The sequence below is a fragment of the Passer montanus genome, unplaced genomic scaffold (genome assembly GCF_014805655.1).
Source record: "Passer montanus isolate IOZ18808 unplaced genomic scaffold, ASM1480565v1 scaffold25, whole genome shotgun sequence".
Classification (NCBI taxonomy): Eukaryota; Metazoa; Chordata; class Aves; order Passeriformes; family Passeridae; genus Passer; species Passer montanus.
Genome location: NW_024367149.1, coordinates 8,685,465 through 8,703,868, shown reverse-complemented (window position 1 = coordinate 8,703,868; position 18,404 = coordinate 8,685,465). Strand labels below are relative to the sequence as shown.

The window sequence follows — 18,404 nt, the reverse complement described above, 5'->3', positions numbered from 1 at the left end:
GCCGGGGGTGACATCCTTTTAGAAAGGCATCTGCCTGCTGTGACACGCTCCCCAAGTGACACTGTACCCGGGGTGCATTCTCTATTGCCATACACCTGCCGGGGGTGGCATGGCATCCTTTTAGAGAGGCACCTGCCGGGGCATGACACTCCTCCGGTGACACTGTTCAGGGGATACACACTCTGTGATACACAACTGCCTGGGAGTGACACCCTCCCCGGGTGACACTGTTCAGAGGGTACATTCTCTAGTGCCACGCATCTGCCTGGGGGTGACATCCTTTTAGAGAGGCACCTGCCTGGGGATGACACTGTTCAGAGGGTACATTCTCTATTGTCACGCACCTGCCTGGGGTAACAGCCCTTCAGGGCAGCATCTGCCACAAGGGACATGGTTGACACTGTTCAGAGGGTACATTCTCTATTGCCACGCACCTACTGGGGTGACAGCCCTTCAGAGCAGCACCTGCCACAAGGGACATGGTCCTCTGGTGGCACTGTCCTCTGTGTGCACCTTCAATTGCCACGCACCTGCCTGGGGGTGACAGCCTCCTTTGGTGGCACTGTGCTCGGGGTGCACCCTCCCTGCATGCAGTGACACCCTCCTCGGGGTGGTGCCACCCTTGGGCTCCTCCCTCCGTGGGGGTACACCTGCCTGGTGTGGAGATATGGCCCGCAGAGCATGTGTGTGGTGTGCCTGGCTTGGTGTGGCACACGTCACAGAGGTGCTGGTGGCACTCTCCTTGGAGTGACAGCCACCCGAGGGTCACAGTGTCCTTGAGGTGCACCCTTCTCTGCTGAGAGGGATGCCACACCTGCCCAGGGATGTCCCCATCAGAGGGTGGCACTGCCCCTGGGGTATGTCCTGCTTGTGGTGCTGCTTCCTCCTTTTGGTGACACTGTTCACCAGCCAGGGGAGCAGCCTTTGTCCCCAGGAGCACATCCCCACAGGAGGGATGCTGGCTGTGAGGGGCACAGCTCCAAATGCACCCTCTGAGGCCCAGCTGTGCCTTGGGCTTGGAGACAAGGTGCACTCAAGGGACACTTTCAGCCAGAATTCCAAAAGATTTAATGGTGAAAAGCAGGCTGTTCTCCCTCATCTCCTGTGTACCACATAAACTCTGTCTGGACCACATGAATTGTTTACATTAAGAAAAAAAGAATGGATGCTCATCCCGAAAAAGCAGCATGATTGAACGCCAAAATCGGCACCTAGTGTATCTGGAAAGTGGTCCTGCCACATTTTAATAGCGTTAATTTGTAGCTCTCTGTTTCTCATTCAGCTGCACAAAGTAGCAGAAGGCAGTCACAAATGCAATCTGTGCTCCCAGGTAATAAAGAGCTGTTTGGGAAGCTGGAACAGTGTATGTAAACATAGGGTCCCTGATAAAATAATGACCAACTTGCAACTGTGCTATCATAAATAATAAAACAGCAGCTTAATTCAAGAAATCCAATAACATAAATAACTAAAATAACAAGCTGGGGGTAGAACAGGAAGGTTGGTGTAACACAAAACCGTTTGTAAGATAATGAAACCATCTCTGTTCAACCAGAACAACAGTACGTGAAGGCATAAGAGAAACAGCATTTACAAACACTAAACTCTGGATAAGATGGCAAAGCTACAATCTCCTGGAATGCCTGAGAAAGCTCTGCCTTCTTCAGGCAGCTGCAAAGTTGTCAGCCCATGCAAACCTCTACCCTGCAAGCTCTGAGCAGCTCTGCTCTGTTTTTGGGGTTTGTTTGATCTCCCCTTCCAGTCCTGGCAAGCCCTGGCTCTGCCTGAATGAAACACCACACAAAGAGGTGTGAACTCGAGTGGTGTTTGTTTAATGGTTAAACTAATATGTTTAACAAGAGCTGCTGCATGGAGATGCACTGTTCTGCTGTCCTGCTTGTTTCCTGAAAGCTGGAAAAGAGGTTTTTCACTAAAACTCAGAGCAAGCTGATGCCATGATTGTTTCCACCACCTCTTGACACACAGAAGCTGTCTATTAGAAACATCAAATTAATATTAATCATGTTTTTAACTTACAGGATAAATAAGGTTTGCAGAAAGGCCTTTGCTTGGCAGCAAGGATGTCCTTGGGTGGGTCAGTGCCTTCCACCCTCTCCACTGTTGGCGAGAGCTGAGGGCAGGGCCTGGGATGCTCCTGGAAAGCAGTGCCAGGGCTCATGCTTAAGAAGGTTTACTTAATTTCCCTCTGGCTTTTGAGAATCTACATATATGTGTGTGTATCTGTATCATGGGTTCCTGGTTTGCAGACACGGGGGAAGGGAGCTGTGCTGGCAGGCAGGAGCTGAAGGGTCTCAGGAAAAGGCTGGGTGGGGCGTGTTGCTAGGAGATGGAGACTCCAGTGTCTGGCAAAGTGGCGTTTTTATTTTTGGTGCAGATCACACAAAATGGGATTTGACTGTGAAGCAGGGTAGAAATCTCTTCTCCCTGCTTACATTCATCTCTGAAGGATCTGTTTTGTGTATTAGCGTTGCAGCTCATTTGAAACGCAAATCAAATGTAGACTGCATGGTGTTCAGTCCAGCTGGAGGCTGGGTGTTTGCAACCTCTAAGAATCTTTTCTTTTTCTATTTTCTTTTTCCCTGCTCATTGAGAAATCCCTTCTCTGAGCAGCAGGATATATGTCTCTCTTTAGGGGAGGGCATCCTCACATGCCTCTGGTTCCTTTGTGGCTGGTTCTCTCTTGTTTTTTCAGACACTGTGAGTTAGCAGTCGGGTTTTCTGGCTTTGGGCTTATTAAATACATCCTGCCAGGGCTTGTTCTCTCTTGCTTTGCTGCCTGTGCCTCTTGTTGCACCAGGAGCCCCCCATCCCAGCTGGCTGCACATCCACCCTCTTCACAGACAGGGACTGTGTGATGGCACAGGGAAAGCTGCCATGGAATACCTGGCCCTTACCTCTCCCTGGTCTGCTGCCAGGGCTGGATTTACAGGAGAAATTAGGTCTGAGTGCTAAAACATGGAATTTTTTGCACCCTTCTGTGGGATGCAGGAGTCCTGGGCAGAAACACGGGTCCCTTGCAGCTCCCACAGAGTTTTTGACTCATGCTCACATTGTGCTGGTGCTCCTCTCAGGCACCAAACTGCTTTCACTAGATATTCAAAGGGAATTTTCTTGGAAATGTAGGGGCAACCAGCAGGGTGCTGAAGGGCTGGGAAGGCACCAAGGAAAATCAGGGTACTGCCTTTTGCAACACTTGGCTTCAGTCACCATCGTGAACCTACAGAAGGGTTTGTAGCTGAACACCTCCAGTTGTGTCCAGCCTCCCCCACCAGCACCCTGCCCCTGCCACCACATTTGGGTGCTGTATTTTTCCAGTTCAATGTGGCCAAAAAAATGCCAGGGATGCTGTGCATCTGTTAACACAAAAGCTCAACTTCTGGGGCATGCTGTCCAACCCTTATAAGTGCCCTAAATCTGTGGATTTTCAGTAGGATTTGCATTCCCAGTCTGGTTTGGGAGAAGATAGTTAATGAGATAATGCAGCAGTGGGTAAACTGTGACATGTGAAATGGGATTTTTTGAATGCTGGAGAAACTGCATGCATCAGAGGCAGCTTATGCACATCAGATTTGTAACTAAGCAATTCCCATTTATATTATGTAAGTGATGCCATTTATCAAACCCCATGTAGCAGGCAAGAGCAGATGTTGAAACATTTGTGCTACAGTGTTGGAAATTAACTTTTCTGGGGGTTATTAAAATCATTGTTTATTCAAATACAATCTTGTGAGTGTAATATAATGGAACAACAAACAGTGTTATTCAAAAAATATCATTTGTGTGGATCCAGAAATTATTATGGCCTCTTGTTGGTGTTGAGTGAAAATCTGTGTGGCAATATGTGATGCTCTGGTGGGGATGTGAGCTGAAAACTCTGTATGAGAGTGGGGAAGGAGGGTGGCATTCCTTTCATTGAAAATAGAACATTTTAAGCATGCACATGATAAACACCCAGTTCGTGAGGAGGCTGCTGAGGAGACACTGCCTGCCTGTGCAGGCACTGGGTGCACAACACTCTAACCAGCAGCAGGGGAAGGACATTATTTCTGAGAGGATTACTCCTACATGAGAATGAGACTTCTGGATAAGATTTTATTAAGGGCACAAATGAGTAATTGGATTCCTCAACCCATTAGAATGTAACAGTAATGAATTCCTGCTATCTTTTTATGTGCCCTGTGATTAGTGTGATGGCTTGGTTGGGGGGTTATTTTTAAAGCAGATAGTTGTGGTTGGGCTCAATGATCCTAGAAGCCTTTTCCAACTTTAAAAATTCTACAATTCTCTATGCACTAATCCCTTTTGTGCAACATGCAATCAATCTTTCAGGCTTTGTCCACAAATACAAAGACCAACATGGGGTGTGAGGTGAGCTATATGGAAAGGTCAGGGTGTATTTTTTTTATTTTCATGCTGTTTCATCCTCCTTTTCTTTACAAGTCATGGGCAGTACAGCTCCTCCAGAAACTTTGTAGCCTCAGCAGCAAATTCTGGAAGACAACTTTCAGCTCGGTGAAGGCAAAATCAGCGACTGTGAGCTGCTTGTAGTAGGATTTTTTCCAGTGTTTTGCCAAGTATGTTTTTTTTTTAGGGCATAATCTGTGAGATAATCCCAGCTCCACTGGGAAAGCACTTGCTGCTGAGGAGGAGTTTGAAGTTTATCCTCACCCTTCATTTTGCACCCATGAGCATCTATTCCAGGGACAGACTGAGGAAAAGTTTAGGCCTGTGCAGTAGATCCAGCCTTTTTTGACCTTGATATTAAACGCTGTTTAAAGATCTGTGACCTTGCAGCCTCAGTCCACTATTTCCTTGCCTCATCCGAAGCATATTCTGTATCCAACAGGGAGGAACAGCATGTTCCCCACATCCACAATGGCCAGGACAAGAATAAGGCTAAAATTAAACCGCACACAGATGGCATGAAACGAAGAAATACTTGAAGTGAGGCTTACTGAAGTGTCAGGATCTGTTATTTGGATGGGGCTGTGGTGTGCAGATGTTCCTGCCTGGGGTGGAGGGATGCTGTGAGCTCTGTCCCTGCACGTCCAGTGCCTGCTTCGTGTCTCAGCCAGGACCTCAGGATTTGGGTTCAGCCCCTGTGGGATGCTGGGAAAGCTGTCAAGGGTTATGTGCAGTTAAGGGTTGGAGTGCCCAAAGTAGGAGAAATGGAGCTGAGCTAAAGTCAAAAAATCTCCATCCAAACCTTCCACTTGGCTGCTGCCAAGCCCTAATCTTTAAGTGGCTTTTATTTTATTTTTGCTTTCAAGCTCCCCACCTGGGAATCTGCCAAAAGTTAGACCTCTCTTATTAACCCAAACTGCTCTGCTTTTAACAGGGCTGAGCTGTGAGGTCACTAAGCCCAGAACAACCCATGGGCTGATATTGTGCTGCATTTTAGGAGTATCTTTAGTGCCTTGTGGTACCTGCAGCTCAGGACAAAGCTTTACCTGGGGGAAATCAGGAGTTCTAGTTCCCATTTCCAGTTGTGTCAACATATCACCTTCAATCACCATTTTTTAAGTAAACCTAGGTCTTATATTATTTTTATTTAGCCCTCAATCTGTCTGTGTTTCAGTTCCCCATCCTCATAACTCATTCCTCCTCCCCGCCTGCGTCTGAGAGGGCATTTTAGGCTGGAAACTCTCAGACCTGCTCTGAAAAATGTCTGTATTTATGGCAGGGCATTACACTTGGTGGCAGGCTGTGAGTATGATGGGTTGGCTGTACCTTTGACAGATTTGTCCCCGCTGTTGTCCCTGGGCCGGGCTGTAGCACATAGTCCTGTTTGTGTGTGTGTGTTTTTAATAACTGGGCTGTTTTAACTGCAATGCCTCTCTCTCCCTGGCCCTGGCACTCTCAGGGAATTGCTCTCGCCCTCTCTCATCACAGTGGCAAACTGAGAAAGGTTTCCTTTAGTCAGCTGGGGGAGAGGAGGAGGATTTATGAATCGGAGAAACACATTCCTGATGCGGAATAGGCACATTCCCCCTTCCCCCCACCCCACTGCCCCCCGCTCCATAAAAGCACCATTTGTGTGGCAAATAGCCAAGGGTTTTATGAATACAGCTCTTACTTTCCCCAGCTGCTAGAAACCTTTCTCAAATATGAATTAAAATAAAAAGCCTTGCTAGACACTTTTAGCGCTCATAATTCTGCTATTTTGGGTCTGCGGTGGGGAGTTCTTGCATCAGAAATCTTGGTTGGAGAGGTTTGAGTGGCTTCTTTCAAATATTATTAAATTGAAAAAAAAATCTGGAAGATGTATGACTTTAAATAATCTCCCACATTATAAGGATCATCAGGACCTCAATGTGATAATGTCCCTAGATTTGATGCTTCCCTCGCTGTTATGGCTGTGAAATTTTCTGTCTCTGACATTTTATGGAGGCTTCCCCTTCCTTCAGAAGCCATTGGGGTGAGTTCTTGAGGAACTGGCCCAGTTGAGATTAAGTATTTTTAATAAATCATCTACTGGCGAAAAAAGGTTGAGTGATTCCATGCATAAGAATATCCTACAGGTTTTCAGAAAAGCATTTTAGGTTCCATCATGGGAATGAGTTTTGGTAGGAGATGTGGGAAACCACAGTAGCATTAGCAAGATGGTTGATTAAAAATCAAATTAAAAATCCATTTCTGACAGCAGAACTTTTCCCCCTCCCCCTCTCCCCCTGAATATACTTTGAGAGAGAAGCCTGAGTAAATTTGGATATCCACAATCAGTGACAGGAGGATCACCTTCCAGGAGGGAATGGGCTCACACTGTGGCCACGGGCTCATCAGGACGTTCCCAAACCTTTTATGCATCTGTATTCCAGCCATGTGGCAGCCAGCAAGGCAGGAAAAGAAAGTCTGGACAAATATAAAAACTCACTCACTCAGATTTTGAGCTTGAATCAAGAAAATGTGTCCAGGGAGTGGAATCTAGCTGTGTGTAGGTTGCAGTGGCATGAAGATGGAGTGGGTGTAAGTTGCAGACATTCATTGAATGGTCTCATGTATTCCTAGACCTGTGCACAGCAAGGAGAGGTGGAACTGAGAGCAAATCTTGCCTTATGAATTAGGATGGCATGGCAACAGGATGGCTCGATTTATTTGCAAGTTTATTTACAAGAGAAGTGGAGATTTTCCCCTTCTGTTGCATCAGCTTGAAACCCAACCAGATCAGAGATAAATTGCAGAACCTCCTAGAGATGGAAAATCAGCGAAAATGGCCTTTGCATTGGGATGTACACTCAGAAATTCAGATTTTTGTTGACGGGTAGAAAACCGTGCATTCCCCTCATTGCACATCAATCCTGGTAGGATCATCTTGGAGGATGAGAAGTGCCATGTCTGTAATGGCCCTCAACGGCTGCCACAAAACAGATTTTGGTTCCATGAGTGGTGGCATTCCAGTGGGCTGTGAGCGGGAGGCTCATGCAGGGCTACAGCAGCACTGTCTGTGTGGGTCACTGAGCTCGGCACGGCCTGGCCCTCAAAGGCTGCCACAAAACAGATTTTGGTTCCATGAGTGGCATTCCAGTGTGGCTGTGAGCGGGAGGCTCATGCAGGGCTGCAGCAGCACTGCCTGTGTGGGTCACTGAGCTCGGCACGGCCGCAGTGGGGAACGTGTGAGAGCTGCCGCACTCATTTGGAGAGGAGCCTTAATTATCCAGCAGCTCTGATGAGAAATAATTACTCCAGGCTTTAGCACAAGTTGCCATTGTCCAAGAAGCTGTTGTCCCTCGGCTGCTCTGCAGGAATTTTGTGCACCCAGGCTTTCCCTGGCATGGATGGAGCCTGGAATTCCTGTGCTTCCATAGGGAGGTGAGACCTCTTCCATGGGCAGTGATGATCCATCAGCTAAAGGGGGAACACTTCAACCTGACTGTATACAAAACCCTCTAAAATGTGTGTGCAAACACCAGCTTGCAGCATTCCAAAGGGAAATTCCCCTCCAGCCCGTGTGTCCTACTGCCATGCAAAAATCACAGTGAGTTAGGGCTAAAGGACCAAAGTATCATCACCAAAGGACATTACTCTTATTTTACCAATCAGGAGATTAACCACAAACCACACATATTAAAGGTTGTCTTCCCTGTTTCCCAGGCTTCTGAGCTAACCTCTATCCAATGCTTTCTTTACTAACCCAGCAGCATATTGGGAAAATAAACATAAATTTAACCATCCATGTTAAAAACAAACACCCAAAACCTCCTCCATGAGAAATAACAATCTTTGGTCTCTATTTTGTGTTCCTATGACACCCTAACTAGATATGTGCAGCAGTAGTGCCAGATAGTCAGGGATATCATATTTTGCTTAGGCTCTATTGTGTGTTTGTGCACCAATTTAATTTTACAGTCTTGCTATGGCTGCTTTTATAAGCAGGGATATCATTTCACTTGTGTCCTATTACAAGCCTGTGCATTAGGATAATTTTCCACTTTTTTTTCCAATGCCTGCTGAATGCAGTTGGCGTTTCCCATGGACTTCAGTGTGTGTCGTGTCAGGAATTTACTGATTGATTGGAGAAATGCTATATTGTAATAATTCTGCAAATATTTTCTAACCAAATCATGTGATACCAGACATCATCCTACAGTAGCACTTTTGGCCCATTCTCGTGCCTTGTGTAAATGGAAGCAATTTTCACAGCTGGCCTTCCCATCAGCTGCTCCTGCTGCCTCGAGATTAGATCTCCTAATCTGGTTTTATCATTTCTGTCAGCCAGCCATCCTGGTTTAATCCCTCCTGCTCTGCTGAGGCCATGGAATGCTCCCAGCCTGAGGATGCCCTCTGGGATGGGAGCCTTGGGGCTGGCGTGGCCGTGGGAGCCGTGCTCTCATCCTCTGCTGAGGTCTTTGGAGACCTGCTCTCAGATGAGAATCTTCATTTTTCACAGCCCACTTGAGGAGAAATCAAAATGTTTTTGCCAAGTTTGCTGGGCCGGGAGGGAAAATCTGGAAGGTGCAGATGTAGGTGGAATCTTGTGGGCTTCCCCTGAGAGCCCTCCACCAGCACGTACTGCTGTGCATGAATTACAGTGACAAAGCTTAATTAGTACAAAATGAGGTCTCATTGAGTCACTCAGTGACATATCTGGACCAGGCTGGTGTGTGTAACAAGCAGGAGCACAACAGAGGACTTTGGGTCTTGTAAGCCTGCACATGGAAAGGGAGCCCTGCTGTGCTCCCCCACCATCTGAGTCGCACATGTTCAGCCAAGGTGCTTGGGATTTGGCTCTTATCTCTGCATGGGAGGAGTGGGAGATAAATCTGAAGGGTTTTCCAGACAAAAGGAACTTATCGAGTAGTACTGAAAGCAGAGGGCGCAGAGCCAGGCTCGGATTTGGCCCCTGCTTTGAGCAGAGTGGAAAGAAACTGTGGCCAAGGATCAGCTGGAAAACCATTTAACCCTCCTTGAGACTGAGCAGCAGCTTTGCTGAGAAAGTCTGATTTGCAATACAAGCATGAGAAAAATAAAGAGGGCAATAACTGACACAGTGATTGGCAGCATGTCTTGTAGGACAACCTGCAAACTCGGCTGCTGAAGGTTATCCCCTGTGTGATCGTGGGCTCTGATGAGGCAGAGCTGGAAAATACGAGAGGTTATAGTGGAAAAAAGTGCTGCTTCTGATGCTTTTCACCTCCTCTGGTGTGCCTTTTCCTTGCCCTGCCTGCATCTCAAATTCTGGTTTAGTTATTAAATTAGTTAGGGCAAATAGAAGCAGAAGGATTAGCTGAACAAATTAATACATTCTAACACTGAGGGCTTTTTTATTTGTTTAATTCCTCATTGTGTGTTACATCTCAACTGTCTCATGCCCTACATTCATTTGACCATATTTGCTATGAGTCTTTATTCTCAGTATATAGTGTCCAGTCTGACCCGTTTGTCTCATTATTTTTTTTAGCTGTCTTGCTCCTTCTGAAGTTCCTTGAATGCATCCAGAGGAGGATAACAAAGCTGGAAGGCACATCCTAGGAGGAATGGCTAAGGATGTTGGGCTTGTCTCATTTGGAATCAACTCCCTGGGACATGGAAGGGAGGTGCTGAGCTCTTCCCCCTGGTGTCCAGTGATAGGACATGTGGGAATGGTTCAAAGCTACCCCAGGGAAGGTTTAGGAGGAAGTATTTCTTTACCAGGAGTGTAATTGTGTTGAGAAATTGTGTTCACAATAATAAATAAATGGTGTCTGCTGCTTTTTTTCCTTTTTAAAGTGATTGCAGCCACACTGGATGGGGATGGTAGAGGGGATTTTTGGCCAATGGCTGTTTATGCAGTTTAAGACAGGTTTGGGCTCTTGTACAGGGATGCTCTTGGATCTCCACGTGCAGTAGGAACAATTTTTACTCTTAAGGCAGCCCTGGTGCTTCTTGAGCCATAATGAAGAAAGCCTGTGGGGTTTTCATTGCAGAACTCATAGCTGAAAGTCTGGATTCCTTGCTGCTTATCCTTCATTTGGAGTCCAAGGCTTTCCTGTTTTTATGAAGGATGAGGCTCTGTATTATCAACACAGTTTTCAGCACAATCCAAAACACAGCTTCATACTAACTCCTACAAAGAAAATTAACTCTACCTCAGCCAAAGCCAGCACAGAATCCTAAGAAAAAAATCCCACAAGAACTAACCTCATATCCCATCCTGCTCCAGCTGCAAAGCAGAGGTTTTTGGTCTGCCTTCTTTGATATAAACATTGAGCAATGTCTATTAAGACAGCTTTCCAAAACAAATCCCCCATCAAAACAGAAGGAATTGTGTATGATATTTCCAAGGGCAAAAATGAGACTCACTGCTTAGGAAGAGTCATTTCAGTATTTAAGATATGCAAACCTGTGGGACACATACTTATAATTACTTGATATTTCCCAGTTATTTTTAACTGATGTATCATCTGATGTAAATCTCTTTTTTATAAAATGCAGAACAGCTCAAAGAATAGAGCGCCTCAAATCTTGATTCAGGCAGCTTTTTATCAACCTTTGGAATTCAGCAATAAACTAAGAAGAAATTAAGGATTTGTGTCAGATAAATTGGTGATATAAACAGCTGCTGGGCTGCCTTCTGCATCCTGTAGGGAGTTTGTCTGCTTTTTATAGCAGCTCTTGTCACTTAACACAGAAGGATTTTGAGCCATAGCTTGGGATCCCTCAGCACTGTTGCACAGCAGTCAGTTAATAGAAGACATTGTTCCCTGTAATGTAATGCTATAATTGTTTCAACTGTTTTGTTCAAGGTCTTTAATCTCTCCTCATGATCATCCCCTTCTGCATTTTTAATTATCAATGCTTTACGTGAAGAAATGCTGAAGTGTGAAAGATTAGATAAGGAAACACCCAGCATCCAGCAGCCCTTTGCTCAGAGGGGCTGTGATCAGGACTGCTGCACTGATTTGTTAAACCACAGCCTGTGTTTTATCAGTAGCACACATATCAAATGCACTGAACACAACAAATAAATACAGCTTCCAACAGGAAAGAGAGCCCTTTCAGCATGGTGTTTCTGCTTGCTGGCTCATGTGGGAGAACAAAAAGAGTGAGTGCTTTTTTGTGAATGAGGAACGATGGAATAGGTCTGTGAGAACAAGATCAGGCTCATTTCAGGTCTGGGGTGGCTGGTTTGCTCCTGATTCAGAGTGACCCCTGCGCTGTCACACAGATGGCCTCAGCCAGCACCCAAGGGAGAGGGCAGAGCTCAGGGGACCCTGTTCTAAGGGGGAGCTGACTCTGATCCAGCTGGATCCCTTAGGATCTTCTCCTGTGCCCTCAGGCTGGGATTCCAACCATGCCCTGTAGAGACCACATTTACATTCCAATATAACTGGTGAGACTGGCTCTGCCCAAACCCTGTTGTTTTCCTGCCCAGAACTGCTGTGCAGAAATGCACCTGTTTCTGACACATTTGGCTCCATTTTATCATAGAACAAGTCCTAAACAATTTAAGCCAAGCTTTCCTATGGCCAAAAATGAAGTCTCACTACCCTTCTGTGCAGGTTCACCTGAGGTTAATCTTCAGAGTTTGCCCAGGTGTAGGTTCTGCTGTTCCTGATACATTGAATGATGTTGGGCAACATCTACCAGCATCTCCAGCTGCCTGGGAGGTCTGTTCTACCTTAGAGGAGGACTTCAAAAATTGAAGAGGAAAGACATTTTGGCAGGGCCTGTTGTGACAGGACAAGGAGTAGTGGTTTTAAATTAAAAGAGGAATGATTCAGACTTGATATAAGGAAGAAATCTTTTCACCATGTGGGTGGTAAAACACTGGCACAGGTTGCTCAGAGACGTGGTGGATGCCCCATCCCTGGAAGTGAACAAGGCCAGGCTGGACAGGGCTTGGAGCAACCTGGGATGTGGAAAGTGTCCCTGTTCATTGCAGGGGGGTTGGAAGAAGACGGTCTTTAGCTTCAAACTAAGCTATTTTATGGTTCTGTGATAGACATGGCCACATTTAAAATCTTCCTGTCCTGAAGAAGAAGACAAATTACATACATGGGACTGTTGGAAATATGTTGAAGAAACAAGATAAAGTATGCACAATATCTTTAAATAAATTGTAGCTGAGTATTGCTCCAGGAGCCCAACACAAACATTCCTGTCACTGATGGGAGATGGAGCAGCCCCCTGCCTTGTGTCCTGCCCTCTGTTTGTCCATTCAGGACACTCTCCAGCTACTCGTGCTCTCCTCAGGCCAGGGGGAACTGCAGCTATTTCACAGGCAGCACCATCCACTGGGTTTTCTCAAATACTCTGCAGGGCCTGGCCTGACCAAGATCAGTCGAGCAGGTATGTTATTCCCACATTAAAGCCAATTAACTTTGGATAGGGATGAGTGAGAGCAACATTTAGTCCAGTTTTGCCTTCTCTGTGGATAGGTTCACGTTGGCTGAGGCTGAGTCTCACATCTTCCCTGGAGGCAGAGCCTCCTGTGCTTGTGAAGGCCGGGCTTAAGCAGAGCCATTAGAGCAGGGCAGGGCTTTGATCTCAAAATTGCACCACTTGAAATTGCAGATGAAAAACCCTGAGTTAATAAAACAGCAGGCAAGCCTGCAAGTGAATCACTTCATCTTCTCCAAAAGGATCAGCCCTTGTCCCTCTGAATTAGGGGGCAGGAGCCATGCACGACCCCAGTGGCACTGCAAAGCTCCTGAAGGCCTCGGTGCAGAAAGAGCAGGGATGTGTCAGCTTTAGCAGGGCAAAATGCCAGCAGAGGCAGAGAAAAGCAGGACAGGGGTGGGTGGGAGTGTGCCACAGCTCTTAGGGAGCAGTGGAGGAGCAGGAGGCTGTGGAGGAGCAGCTCTGTGCAGCCTCCTGCCCTGGCCCCGAGCTGCGGAGCCGCTGCGGTCGGCACAGTGCCCAGGCAAACCAGGCTGGCTCTGCACTCCAGTGCCACTCAGCAGCTCCCAAACCAGACCTGACTTGCTCCCTGCCAGCTCCAGAGCAGCCTGAGCAGGGTGGATAGACATGCCCTGAGGGTATGTCTGCATTGCAGCGCAGAGGTGAGACCTGGGCTGGGCGAGACTGAGCTGGGCTGGTCCCTGGGAGCCATGGGGCTGCGGAGCACCCAGGGCACGGGAGCTGTGTGCTCCTGGGCTCTGGGCTGTGGAGGAGGAGGAGGGAGGTTTTTGGCCTCAAAGAGCCCCATTATGCTTTGGGAACTGAGTCTGGGTGGTGGAAGGACTTTATGGACTGGCATGTGTTGTGCTCATAACTGGGGTGGCCATTCTGTAGAGATCACACGGAAAAAATCATAAAATTGTGGAATTATTTACATTGGAAAAGCCCTTTGAGGTCACTGGGTCCAGCTACTAGCCCAAGGCTGCCAAGGTCACCACCAAACCATGTCCTCAAGTGCCACACCTACACATCTGTTAAATCCCTCCAGGTATGGTGACTCCATCACTGCCTCAGGTGGCCTATTCCAACACCTGATAAGCCTTTTGGTGAAGATATTTTTTCTAATATCCAATGTAAATCTCCCAACCAGCAGCACTGGGAAATGAACAAATTTGCAATGCTGAAACTGGGAAAAGTACACTGCCCTGTTCCTTAGAGTGCCTGGATCTTTAGGTTTGACTGAAGATCCTCAGCCCCTGCAACCTGGCAAAGGGAGAAATCCCCCTTCATCTCCAGGAAACCAAAACCATCCAAACAGATTTTGGATGACTCCAGAAAATATTTAAAGACTTCCTTTTAAAGGTGTCCCATCTCCTGAGTCTGTGCTGCAAATGTTGTTGCTTATTCCTGAAATACTTCTGTTCTAGGGAGAAGAAAAAAAAAAAAGAAAAGGTAGATAAAGAAGTGGTCAGAAGACATTTTATCAACCTAAATCACAGGTGATTTTCAGTGGAGTCTTGGGAAATAAAGTCTGGCACGAGTCAGCAGCCCCTGGAAGAGGAGTGGAGATGATTTTCCTCCTGGCAACTCCAGTCACCTTGGGAATTTCCTCTGCTCTCAGCACTCAGCACTAGATGGCATCCAAGGTGGGAATTTGGGCTCGCAAATGCAGTCCTGGGCTCTGAAATTATCATGGTAGCTGGATTAAAAAATGAGGATCCCATCTGGACGAGGGGGAGAATTCAAAGAGCCGAGGAGGTGGAGTTCTCCCATCTCCAGCTGCCATCTCACTGTGGTGCAGCCCCCTCCAAGGTCTGTTCCACCACCTCAGCTGAGTGCTGGGCCACCAGGACAGGAAAATAATGTGACAGAGGGAAGAGCAAAGGCACCATCCACAAGCCAAGGTGCATTCAAGCCTGCAGGGATGCATTCACCCATCCTCTTTTTCCTCAGAATGCTGCCAGCCCCGTGGCTGCTTGGACACACAGCACACTGCACACATTGCTGTGCGGGGTCCCTTGGTGCCACCCAAGCTGTGCAGCCTGGGGTGGCTGGAAATGCAGCTGCTCTGAGCTGGAAAACATTTCCCAATGAGGGAATTAGCTTTGCATCATCCACTGTGTTTACTAAATAAACCAATTTATCCCTAGGCCATTGATGGGATTTGGGAGAAAGCAGAAGTACCATGAGAGACAGTACTTGCCTGGGAGATGTTTCCTCCTTTTTTACCTTGCAGGTGCCTTCCTGCTGCTGTGGGATGAGGAGGGGGAGTGCCCACCATCTGTCCCTGTCACCCATCTCTGTTCTCCTGGGCGGAAGGTGGCATTAGCCCCCCCTCCCAACTTTCCAGCTTGGGGAGCAAATTATTTTCTTTTATTTCCTCTCAACTTTGCCATGGCCATGAACAGGCTCCTCAGGAGAGGCAGCACCCAGGAAGGGGCTCAAATGCACACAAAGGTGTGAGGAGCAGACAGGTGATGGTTGCATGGCTCTGGGTGGCTGCCTGGAGGTGCAGGAGCCATGGGAGACACACGAGGCTCCCTCCCTGCCCTGTTTGCACTCTGCAGGTGACCTTAACACCTTACTGAGCACTGTGGGATTGCCAGCACCAGTTCCTGTGCCCTGGCCCTGCTGAGGAGGGTACTGAGGTCCAGGTCCTGGAGATGACTTTACAGCCACCTCTACTGATCATTTTTACTCTGTCTGGAGCTGAGCAAAGGGTTCTCAGGTCTGAATATCTCACCACTGCCCAGAAACTGTTCTCCCTCTAAAACACCTTTGTGCTCATGCCTTTTGTTTGTTTTTTCCTTGTGTTTTCCTGGTGTGAACACAGCATCAGGCAGGGATGCAGGAGAGCTTTATCGAGGTTCTGCTGGAGGTTGGAATACTTCTCTTCCCAAAAGTATATGTACCTACAAGCAATAGCTTCAACCCAAGCCCTGAGTAGGCAGAGGCACTACAGACTGCTGTTTGTGTGTCCATTGCCTGTGCCTGCAATTATGGGGAAATTGCCATCGTGTAAGCAGCAGCTGTATGAATAACTCTATTATTTGTTATTATTAGTCCTAGATGTGTGTTTTTCTTGAGATCATATCTGCACAAGAAGGCACATTAATAATAGCCTTTTGAACTGGCCAAGTTTCATTTCTATGGATCGTGAAACTTTTGAAGCAAGGTGCTGTTTATTGCTTTCTCCTGAAATCAAAGGTCTTGAGCCGCAGCAGAGAGAGCTCTGTGTTGTCCAGGCTGAGTTCTTGTAAGGGCAGGCGGTCATGTTGAGCTCACTCTCCTCATCTGGCATCAGCAAAAGGGTCTCGTGTTACAGCCTGGTGCCAGCCTATTTTAGGAAGCAAGATTCCCCTTTTATGCAATTATTTTTCATGTGAGTTTAAGTTCTGTTCTCCTTTGCTCTTTTTCTGTTTCGGTCTGTTCTCTCTCTTGCCTTCAGGTGGGGTGTGTGATACAGAGAACAACAGCTTCTCAGCCACGAAGGTGCTGTCTGAGTCTGGAAAACGTGAGCAAGAATGGGTCAAGAAATAGGAAAAAACGTATGGAGTGTTCATAAAAGGACAAGGAGCTGCTGGAGTGAGTCCAGCCACAAAGATCATCTGAGGGCTGCAGAACCCTGGGAGAGCTGTGGGTGTCCAGCACAGAGATGGCTCCAAACAGACCTTAAAACCCCTTCCAGTGCCTAAAGGGGATCCAAGAGAGCTGGAGAGGGACCTGGGACAAGGACATCGAGAGGACAAGGGGCAATGGCTTCACACTGAAAGAAGGCAGGGGTAGATTGGCTATTAGGAAGAAATTCTTCCCTGTGAGGGTGGGGAGGCCCTGGCACAGGTTCCCAGAGTAGCTGTGGCTGCCCCATCCCTGGAAGTGTCCCAGACCAGCTTGGACAGGTCTTGGAGCAGCCTGGGATGGTGAAAGGTGTCCCTCCCATGTCAGGGGTTAGAACAAGGTGATCTTTAATGTCCCTTCCAACTCAAACCATTCTGTGATTCATGTTTTCTCTTTGAGGGCCATTATTAGGAGCTCTTCATCCAAGGACAGTAGAAAAGAGTAAAATCAGGGCCAGGTTCCTTAATGCCCATCATGACCTAGCAGTATTTTTTGGGCTGCTTGTCAGGTGCCCACAGAAGCAAACACAATCACAGAGCCACCCGGGCTGGCTGTCCCTGAGGAAACAAACCCAAATGAAAACAGTAAAACGGTGCCTTCTCAGGCTTCTGTGATATGTGCTTTTGCACTTGGGTTTATCACCCCAAAAGCATTTTGCCCCACTTTCCCAGCAGCTGATGGCCCGAGGATTTTCTGAAGGCAGGAGGGTGTAAAGGTGGGAGTGTGCCTGGGAAAAGGTGGGCAGGTGAGGACGGGTAAAATGAGAGCCCAAAGTGGCTCATTTTGAGGAGGGGGAGGTGTCTTTTTCTTTCACTTTTGAATCCCAGTGTTTCAAAACAGTCTCGTGGTTTGGAAACAGGAGGATTTTGACATTCGGTGTTTGATGTTGGCAATTCTGATAAAGGAGATAAAGGGTCTGTGGTGGAGCACAGGAGTTATTTGTGGGCTGTTGGGCAACGACTGTCAGTGAACCTGTGTCTTTGTGTGCTTAAAGTGTAGTCCCTGACATTTACTGCCAATTTTAAAGGGATTTACTCTTTGCTATTTCATAATCCCTGATTCAGAGCAAATTTGCAGATTTTGAAGATCAGAAGAGACCATTAATGCCCTAGTCTGAGTCTCTGGATAGCTGAAGCCACCTAATTTCATCTCCTCCTGTACTGAGCCAGATACTTTGTGTTCAGCTGCACCACCAAGCAAGACATGAAGGTGGAAAGATCAACCACTAACCCAATACTCAGAAATGTGTCCCAAGATTTGATCGTTGTCACTATTTAAAATAAAGTGGGCAATGTGCTTCTCATTTTTTTAGTCCATTTTAGGGTAGAAGAATAATTTATGCCCAAAAATTTGTGTAAAAGCAATTATTTCTTCATCCTGCTCAAAATAAAGGAAAAGATAAGTTATATCCCAGAGAATCTGCTTGGCTCCACAGGGAAAATAACCTCCTTCTAGTGGTTTGATGCTGCGGTCTGTAAGGCAACTTTTTGTTCATTTGTAAAATCATTTGAGCTGCAGTAAGGTCAATATCAGAACTTGAAGAGAATTTTTTTCTTCTTTTCAGACATTTCTTCAGCCTTTGGAAATTCAGTGTCCCAAGCAAAATTAAACTGGCAGAGAAAACTGAATCAAGAAGGGAAGTTTGTGCCCTCAGAGAGAAAATGAAAAAGTTTTTTAACTGGAAATGTGTGTGACAAGTGTAACAAGGCTTGACTATTAAAAGGCTGTGTTGCAAGATAATCTTTTGGGGAAAGAATTGCAGTTACAAAGGGGGTGTGAAACAACTGGTTCATGCTGAGTCAATAATTTGAGTGCTGTAGTTTTGTAATGCACTACTAACTCAAACTGTGGATCCTACCACTCCTGAGCTTTTGGACCTGGCTCTTATCACAGAAGCAAACAGCCTCTGTGAAAGGATTCAGAATACAAATGGGGGAGCAAATCCT

General features: G+C 46.8%; 1 long non-coding RNA gene across 1 annotated transcript; it reads left to right on the top strand.

The window, feature by feature from the left end:
* Positions 1 to 14,287: 14,287 nt before the first annotated feature.
* Positions 14,288 to 18,188, top strand: LOC120503275. The gene is made up of 3 exons (XR_005627699.1): positions 14,288 to 14,486; positions 16,289 to 16,622; positions 18,023 to 18,188. It is a non-coding gene; the product is annotated as an uncharacterized LOC120503275 (long non-coding RNA).
* The last annotated feature ends 216 nt before the right edge of the window (positions 18,189 to 18,404 follow it).